The sequence below is a fragment of the Mobula birostris genome, chromosome 9 (assembly GCF_030028105.1).
Source record: "Mobula birostris isolate sMobBir1 chromosome 9, sMobBir1.hap1, whole genome shotgun sequence".
Classification (NCBI taxonomy): domain Eukaryota; kingdom Metazoa; phylum Chordata; class Chondrichthyes; order Myliobatiformes; family Myliobatidae; genus Mobula; species Mobula birostris.
Window position 1 is genome coordinate 31,534,403 of NC_092378.1, and position 9,968 is coordinate 31,544,370.

The 9,968-nt window shown below is 44.8% G+C and overlaps 1 protein-coding gene across 1 annotated transcript in view; it reads right to left on the reverse strand.

Moving 5' to 3' along the window:
• LOC140203352 (uncharacterized) overlaps window positions 1–3,406 on the reverse strand; it is a 60,829-nt gene extending 57,423 nt beyond the window's left edge. Inside the window, exon 1 of the mRNA XM_072269393.1 lies at window positions 3,338–3,406. The gene's annotated coding sequence lies outside the window, so the exon portion shown is untranslated. The remainder of the gene's footprint in view (window positions 1–3,337) is intronic.
• Window positions 3,407–9,968: the final 6,562 nt, after the last annotated feature.

Here is a 9,968-nt window from a genome sequence, read left to right on the forward strand (position 1 = left end):
TCAGGCTGTCTTGCCGTTACTCTGCGGCTGATTCTGTTCCTTCCTGTCCCTAGCCTCCATCGGGTAAGCCAGGCCGTATTGCCGTTACCTACGGTTGGTTCTGTCCCTTCCTGTCCCTTGCCTCTGTTGGGTGGAGAACCGCACCCTGCCCAGGAGAACCGCCTCCTGCCTCCTGCCAAGCCTCGTCTCTAGTCTCTAGCCTCAAGCCTGAAGACTCCAGCCTCCTGCCTCCTGCCAAGCCTCGCCTCTGGTCTCTAGCCTTAAGCCTGAAGACTCCATCCTCCTGCCTCCTGCCAAGCCTCACCTCACCCCTAGTCTCTAGCCTCAAGCCTGAAGACTCCAGCCTCGTCCTTGCCTAGTTCTGGGGTCCAAGCCAGAGGCAAGACCCAGGTACTGGGTCCTTGTCCAGTCTCTGGCTCAGAGTCCAAGCCCAGGCTCCTAGCTCTCTTGTCCAGTCCTGTTCCGGATTCCCGGTTTTTGTGTCCATGTCTTTGCCCTCGCCCTGCATCCTAGTCCTGTCCCTAGTACTTCAGTGTCTGTGTCTTGCACATGGGTCTGTTCCCAGCCACCTCCTTACGACAGTATGACTTTTGGGCTTTTGGATCTTCTGCCCCATGGGAGATGGCAGAAGAGGGATTGTTCAGGATGGATGAGGTCTTTGTTGTCTGCATTACTGAGGCAGCGAGAAGTGTAGACAGAGCCCACCGAGAGAGGCTGGTTTAATGATGTGCTGAGCTGAGTTCACAAAGCTGCAGATTCTTGTGGTCATGGGCAGAATAGTTACCAAAACAACCTGTGAAGCTTCTGGATAAGATACTTTCTATGGTTCATCAACAAAAGCTTGTGTTGTCGAAAGGGACATGACAAATTTCTTTAGAGGCACTGGTGATCTTTCCTGGCACGGCCACCCACGTGGTTGGACTAGGAATGGCTTTAGGTGATGTTCACTCCTAGGAGTGCGAAGCTCTCAACCCTCGCGATCTCACCACAGTTGATATAAACAGGAGCACGTGCACTGCTCCCCTTCCTGAGTGACCAGCTCTTTCGTTTTGCCGACATTGAGGGCAAGGTTGTTGTCGAGACTAGACTCTCCATCTCCCTCCTGTACTCTGACTCATCATTACTTGACATATGACCCACTAGAATGGTGTCATCAGAGAGCCTGTAGAGGGAGCTAGACCCAAATCTAACCACACCCTGTGAGTGTAGAGGGAGTAGGGGGCTGAGCTGCAGCTTTGGGGGGGGGGGGGGGAGGGGGGCATTGGTGTTGGGAATAATCAAGGGGGAGATGTTGCTGCCAATCCTTACTGACTGCAGTCTATGGGTCAGGAAGTCAAGGATCCAGATGCAAAGGGAGGTGCTGAGTTTTGAGATATGTTTGCTTGGAATTACAGCATTGAAAGCAGAGCTGGAAGCAATAATGCAGGTGTCTTTACTGTCCGGATGCTCCAGAGATGAGTGTAAGGCCGGGGAGATGGTGCCTGCTGTAGACATCTTTCAATGCTAGATGAATGATCGTGGATTGAAGTTGTCTGGGAGGCTGAAGTTAATGCGTGCCATGACCAGCCTCCAAAGCACTTCATAATAATGGATGTCAGAGCCACTGGGCACTTGTCAATAAGGCTTTGGATACTGGATTGATAGTGGTCTTCTTAAAGCAGATGGATAGCTTAGATAGAATCAGGGAGAGTATCTGGCCCCATTTGGACCAGATGCTTTCCATGGGTTCAATCTCTGGAAGACTGATCTTACATCTGCAAAGGTGACTGTAGGTTCGGTTGCATTAGAGGCAGTCGTGGAGGGTGGTGACCTTCTAATCCCCTTCTGTTCAGAACATGCATAGGATGTATTAAGTTCATTCAGAAGGGATGTGGGGTTGTTGGTGATGCTGCCTGGCCGTTTTGTAGCCTGTTATAGCATGTACCCCTGCCACAACTGACGGCTGGTCTCATCGGTCAACATTTTGGGCCAAGACCCATCTTGGCCTGAAATGTTGAGTCTTTATTCCTTTCCATAGATGCTTGCTGACCTCCTGAGTTCCTTAGAACACACAATGTAGGGGGTATTATACTGAATTGGTTATCAGACAGAAAACAAAAGAGTGACAATAAATGGACCTTTCTCTGGTTGGCAGACTTGGCTAGTGGGGAAACACAGGGATCATTACTTTGCACTCTACTATTGATGATCTGATTACAGTCATTTAACAATTAGGCTGAGAGAACTAAGTGTCATATTTCTAGGCTTGGTAAAAATATAAAACTACTCAGGTCTACATATAGGGAGGAGGTTGAATCAGCTCTTCAAAGGGATACAGGCAAGTTGAGCAAGGTTGCAATATAAAGTGGGAAAATGTGAAATTATAAACTTGTACGAATTAGAATATAGGCTGGATGGTGTCACTGTTAAAAGGGATGCAGGTGTCCTGGTACAAAAGTAAACAGAAACCAATATCTAGGTGCAGAGAGTGATTAGGAAGGCAACTGGTGCATTGGTTTTTATTATAGTTATACCAGGTCCTGCTGAAAGTACAACAGTATGCAGTTTTGAACTCCTTACCTAAAAATATACATGTCCTAGAGTGAGTGCCGCCAGATTCACGTGACTGGTTTGCCATAGATGGAAAGATCAGGTACACTCCAGTTTAGACCAATGGGCAAGGTAGTTAGAAATGACTTCTTGTTGAAGGTGGTGAATCATTCAGAACGGGCATCAATACATTTCCATGGTTATCCAGGGACATGGGGGCTAATGGAGGAAAGCAGCAGCATCGAAGGGCCGAATGGCTCTCCCTTGTGTTTGTAAGAGAAGGGAAACTGCAAGAGGTCAATCACCACTGTAGGGAGAACAGTGTAGGCAAGATTGGCGCAGCGTATTCCCAAAGTAGCGACGACACCAACGGATAAATAGGATTAATAACGGGTATAGAGGAGAGGAAATTAAACGTTAAGGTGAAATTCACTGTAACCAAATGACAACATCGATTATATCAATAGGGGAGAACTGTGTCCCGGCCCCAGGAGAAAGCCCTAGTCCTGAACGGTACACAGAAACCAGCCGTCAGTCGGGCGCCGAACTCCCTCCCGCGAGTTCACGGCACCACCACGCTCCTGCTGCGGTCCACCGTTACACTCTGTCCTGTCGGAGCAGATCACTCATTTACTAATAATTTTAATATTAACTGTTGCAAAGGCAGGGGTTTCCACGTTCTGCTGATCACCAGTCCGTCAGTGACTCCCTGCCCCGTCCCGGCGGAGTATCCAAGTCTTTTTATCTCGTTTCTAACTTACCTTCCAAAAACGAACTTTAACACATTGGCTTGGCCCACATATCTTACCTTTTTAATGCCTCGGGAAAAATATGTTATGAACTTCAATCGGCCTCGACTGCAACCCTTTAACCTATCAGATTACGAACTATTCTGAGTGCAGAGTACCCACCCTCCGCTAGATTTACCATCTGCTGAATGTAAGCAAACTCCAATGTTTCTTTTACTTAACCCTTTAAAGACCAATGATTTCGTGGAGAAGGCTGTGGTATTTTTTTGGTGTCTTTTGATCCCTGCTGAGACGAGCAGCAGGATTGGGCCATTCGGTACATCGAATCTGCTCCACCATTCGATCATAGCTGATTACTATCTCTTTCAAATCCATTTCTTGTCTTCTCCCCAGAACCTTTGATGCCCTGACGAATCAAAAACCTATCAATCTCCTCTTTAAATATTCTCAATGACTTGGCCTCCACAACCATCCGTGGCAATGAATGAATTCACCACCCTCTGGCTAAAGAAATTCCTTCTCATCACTGTTCAAAATGGATGTCTCTCTATTCTGAGTCTGTGTCCTCTGGTCCTAGACTCCTTCACTATAGGAAGCATCCTCACCACATCCGCTCTATCTAGGTCTTTTAATATTCGATAGGTTTCAACGAGATCCTCTCTCATTCTCGTAAACTCCAGTGAATACAGGTCCAGAGCCATCAAATGCTCCTCAACCGTTAAAACTTTCATTCCTAGAATCATCTTCGTGAACCTCCTCTGGACCCTCTCCAATGCCAGCACGTCTTGTTTGCCTTCTAAAATATGCAAAGTGTCCATTTTGGAAGGACAAGTGAACTGAAGTCAATGCTGCTGCCAGGCCAACATCTTGTGCAGTGAAGCCAATGTTACTCCCAACTGGCTGCATTCGCCAGACGCCAGATGCCTGGAGTAGGGAGCTCTCTCGCGGGAGGAGATTTACAGAAGACAGAAAAATAAGTTGAAAATAGGCCACTGCTGAAACCTTACTTGGAGAAGTACAGGGGTCCCTCTGACTCCTGGAAAACTCTGGCCTATGAAGGAGAATGAATGATGGTATTGTGAAAACCAAAGGCATACAATAGGTGCCTACAGAGACCTGTAGTATGGAGGAAGGCAGAGTGTCCCTTAAACTACTCTCCTAGCCTTCACCTGCTTCAGCGGTCAGAGAGCCTGCAGTTCTCAAAATGGACTGAATAGCTCTTCATTGCCCTTTAGGGGAAGTGATGACCCCCTCTGTTTTTCATTCTTTCTACTTCTCTTATAATATTAATATCTGTGTACTTGTAATGCTACTGTGACACTATAATTTCCTTTGGGATTTATCTGTTAGAGCAGAAGATCCAGATGTTCCTGTTTCCTCCTCCGTCCCAAAGAAGTTCAGGTTAGTCTGTCAATTGGCCTCTGTTAAATTTCTCTGATGTGGGTAGGTCTCAGGAGAAATGGTTGTGGGCAGGAATGGGAGGTGTCGATGTGGATGTAAGTATCACAACCACGTATTCAGCAGCACATCAGATTCGGTAATTGCACTGGTGAATGTGCACGTGTCGGCTAATTATTATTTCATTGTGGTAGTATTTAACTCCATTCATTCTGTCATAGTTTTTGTTGAGACTTGGACATAGTTACGCTTCGCTGCCTGCATTCTGCCTTGCCTGAGAATTTGGACTGTGGAGTCAACTGACTCTGAAGACTAGCGGTATTCATTTTATTCTTAGTTGCTCTTTTCAGCCACAGTGTCGGCTTCGTTTTCCATTTGAGTGTTTTAGCTAATAGCCCTCTTTGGCCTAGTGTTTATAGTTTACTTTTCCCTTTAACATTGTTCGCATTAAAGTCTGTGATCTATTGACCTGCTTCAGTGTCTCTCACTCCGCACTTGGGCCATATCCAAACCTGGTGAGAGTAGGAGGAAAATCGACTTAGAAAAGATGGTTACATGCTTGGACTCAATAGGGCCAAATGACTTGTTTCCATCCTGTATAACTCCATGACTGTAATATCCTATCCTAATCAACTCCATCTCCTCTTCCAATCACCCCAACCATCTATCCTGATCACACATTAGTATCTCCTCTGATGGCTTCATATTCAGTCATTCCTATCTCTATCCCTTTACTATCTCCCTCAATCAGAACTTCTGATCATTTCTTGTGTTGCCCCCACCAAATCATTCCCCCTCCTGATCATCCCCTCTCAGAAATCCCCATCATCTCCTATCTCCTCTCAGCTTGTACCATCATTCCCAATCCTTCCACACAGCACCCTTTCCCAAATGTGTGCATTGATCATGCCATAATTTAAGAAGGGAGGGAGGCAGAAGAAAAGGAATTATGGACCAGTTAGCCTGATTTCAGTGGCTGGGAAGATGCTCTCCATTAATAAGGATGAGGTTTTAGGATACTCAGAATACATGATAAAATAGGCCATAGTCAGCATGGTTTTCTAGAGGAAATGTTGCTGTTATGGTACACATGTGCACATGCCAGCCGATTGTCTGGAGAATGGATAACTGCTGCGGTCCCTTCAAAGATTCAGGGCCACTCCGTAAAAATGGTGGCCATGTTTTGCTGCCATAATTTGGATATTTGAAGAACACCTGAACTCAGGTTTGGTGCTCAATTGTCAGCTCAACTTTGGTTCACTCTGTGATTGAATTTAGGATTTCTGTCCTGTTTGGATTCTTGTCTACTCTCATCAGGTTCTCATCTAGCACCTACTCAAGAACCCTGCTCTCGTCTCAGACTTGAAATCGTGTCTCAATTCTAGTCTTAGATACTCCAGCATATGGGTCCTTACCAAACTTGCCTTGGCCTCTCGTCTCAGTTGCCTGTCAAATCTGTTGGAATTCTTTGAGGAAATAAAAGGCGGGATAGACAAGGAGAGTGAGTGATTGTTGTTTTCTTGGATTTTCAGAAAGCCTTTGAAAAGGCTCTACACATGAAGAACACAATTAGTTCCCATGGTACTACAAGATTGGCTGACTGACAGGAGGCAAACAGTGGGAGTAAAGGGGCCATTTTCTGCTTGGCCAGCAGTGACTAGTGGTGTTCCACAAGGGCTGGTGTTGGGAATTTTTCTTTTCCCATTATATGCCAATGACTTTGGATGACAGAACTGATGTCTTTGTGGCCAAGTTTGCAGACAACATAAGATAGGTGGAGGGGCAGACAGTTTTGAGGAAGCAGGGGGTCTGCAGAAGGACTTAGACAAATAAGGAGAACGGACAAAGAAGTCGCAGTTTGTTTGTTTGTTTGTTTATTTATTTATTTTGGTTTTTTCTTTTTTTTTCTCTCTGTCCCTCTCACAATAACTCCTTGCCTGCTCTCCATCTTCCTCTGGTGCTCCCCTCCCCCTTTCTTTCTCCCTAGGCCTCCCGTCCCATGACCCTCTCCCTTCTCCAGCCTTGTATCCCTTTTGCCAATCAACTTTCCAGCTCTTAGCTTTATCCCTCCCCCTCCTGTCTTCTCCTATCATTTCGGATCTCCCCCTCCCCCTTTCAAATCTCTTACTATCTTTTCTTTCAGTTAGTCCTGACGAAGGGTCTCGGCCTGAAACGTTGAATGTGCTTCTTCCTATGGATGCTGCCTGGCCTGCTGCGTTCCATCAGCATTTTGTGTGTATTCGATGGAATATAGTGTAAGGAAGTGTATGGTCACACACTTTGGTAGAAGGAATAAAGGCGTAGACTATATTCACAATGGGGAGAAAATTCAAAATTCAGAACTCCAAAGGAACTTGGGAGTCCTTGTGCAAAATTCTGTAGAGGTTAACTTGCAGGTTGTCAGTGGTAAGAAAGGCAAATGCAATGTTGGTATTCATTTTGAGAGGACCAGAATATAAAAGCAAGGATGTAATGCTGAGGCTTTATAAGGCCTTGGTCAGACTGCACTTGGAGTACTGTGAGCAGTTTTGAGCCCCTTATCTAAGAAAAGATTTGCTGGCGTTGGAATGGGTCCAGAGGAAGTTCTCAAAAATGATTCTGGGAATGAAAAGGTTAATGTATGAGGAGTGTTTGATGGCCCTGGGCCTGAATTCACTCAAGTTCAGAAGAATGAGGTATCTCACTGAAACCTATTTAATATTGAAAGGCCTAGGTAGAGTGTATGTGGAGAGGGGAGTCTCGGACCAGAGGGCACAGCCTCAGGATAGAGGGATGTCCATTTACAACAAAGATGAGAAGGAATTTCTTTAGCCAGAGGGTGGTAAATCTGTGGAATTTATTGCCACAGAATGGCTGCACAGGGGAAGTCACTGGGAATACCTAACCAGAAGTTGATAGGTTCTTGATTAGTTAGTCAAAGATTACGGGGAGAAGGCTTAGGAGAATGGGGTTGAGATGGACAATAAATCAGCCATGATGGAATGGACGAGTAGACTCGATGGTCAAAGACCTAATTCTAGGTCTTATGGTCTTTGAATGCACATAGACGTAAATTAATCACCTGTACATGCCTTTAATGCAGCTCTTCCATATGCCTTTAGCTGTACATTTGCTTCTAGTCACTGACCCAACACTCCCTTTACCAGAGGCTTGAGCGAAGCTTGAGAAACCTTTTGATTTTAAACTTGACTCATTACAGGACTCACCAGTACAGATAATGGTCCTGTTACTCCCTTTACAGCCTCAGCTAGATCCATCATTTCTTTTCTCACTTCTTTAGCATCGCTGTCATTTGATATCTCCTCTCCTCCTTCCCTTTGCATTTAAGCTCTGTAATGTAAAGGTTTTAAAAACTGAAACTAGCTCTGGTTTTTCACCACCTATGTTGCCTGATTTGATTCAGATTCAGATTTATTTATTGCACATGCAACAAAATGCGTCATTTGTGTTACGAACAACACATCCAAGGATCGCTGGGGCAGCCTATTAGTGTCACCGCACATTCTGGCACCAACACAGCATGCCCACAATGCTCAACAGAACACAATGAAACCGAATACAGCAAGCAACAAAACAACAACAGCAAAACAAACCCCTTTCCTCCCTCCTCCCTCCTCTCCCCCCCCCACCCCCCAACACTAACTTGTAGAGCGTTTCCAACACTTTATTTTTGATTTCCAGCATCCATATTGCAGGCTGAGAACTCTTTATCTGAAATTCCAAAATCTGAATACCTCTGAAATCTGAAATTTTTTTGAGCTCTGACATGACTTCACAAATGGAAAATTCCACAAGGTGCTGGGAAGGTTCCCAGGCACTGTGCAGGTCTCTGAGAAGTGACCTCACATATGTAATGAACAGATGTTAATGAAAAATAGAAAAACGGGCCGGCTGATGGCACAATGACATCAGCGCCGGACCCGGGAGTAGAGGTTCCTGGGTTCGAAACTAGTCGGGTCCGCCCCCGAGCACGCTTTCTATCCGTGCCTGGTTGAGTGTCGAGATCGCAACTCGACCTCATAAAACAAAGGGAAAATACAGCGAAAACGTCTGTGTGAGGAGTGGCGCGCCACACAGTCTCTCTCTGTCACTCTGCGCCTTGGAAAAAGCCATGAAAAATCCATCACTCACGAGACTCGCGCACATGCAGGCACACACCAAAAAAAAGAAAAACAGAAAAGCGCTGCATAAAGCAAAAAATTAGGATCTCAATTGTGTATTGAAAGAGTGGATTCGTCAGCGCTGGAGAGAACATATGCTGCTTAACAAGATGCTGATCATGAGACAGGCAAATGTCTATCAGGAAGAACTGAAAAATTGAAGGTAACTGCGAATATTCAGCAGGCTGGTTACAGAAATTTAAGAAGAGGCACGGCATTAAATTTTTAAAGATTTGCAGTGATAACATATCTGCTGATCACCAAACAGCAGAGAAATTCATTGATTATTTTGCTGAGATCGTCACTGATGAAAATCTAATGCGCTGAATGGCTGCAACAGTACACATGAGTGATGGACAAGTGTAATGGAAAGACTGATTACCTGTAGCACATAGTCAAAAATGATAACGATCCCAAGCGATCTCATCATATATTCCAAAATCCGATAAAAATTCAAAACACTTCTGGCCCCAAGCATTTCAGATAAGGAGCAAATAAATCATGGGATAGGGTAGGAAAACAGCATGGATTTATTCATTTTAATTGTGTGGGATGGGTGCCTCAGGGCTTAGAGATGGTATCATTCTTTCTAATTTACAGGAATTAATTAAATTCAGAAAAAACTGATTCATGAACTAGGGAGCTGCAGTAGAATTAAAGAAAGCATCCTAGAAAACAGAGAATAACTTAACAAAATATATGGGTGGGTAAAATAATGGCTTGTGGAAGGAAATTAAGATGTCTACATTTAATTTATTGGGCCATTATTTGGATCACCTAGACCTATGGGCAAAACGCACTGCACAAACAATGTGAAATCAGGAATAGTGGTCATGAAGATGTGTGGTTTCTTGACTGTGGTTGACTGAGGGAAATGTTTCAGGAACACCGAGACAGCCAGGTAACCATCTACGGTTAATCAACAGAATCCAACAGACCTGAAAGTCCCCATAATAAATGAGAAACAACTTCTAAAGCTTTCTGCTCACACTTAATAGATAATCAAATTCTAGCAAGGCCATTGGATTCTCATTGCCAGTGGTGATCATAAATCTTTGTTCTAGACATTTAAATTGTCAGATTTTTGTACTTCTTTTGAAGATTTGCAGTTTTGTAAGCATGAGTCCTCTCT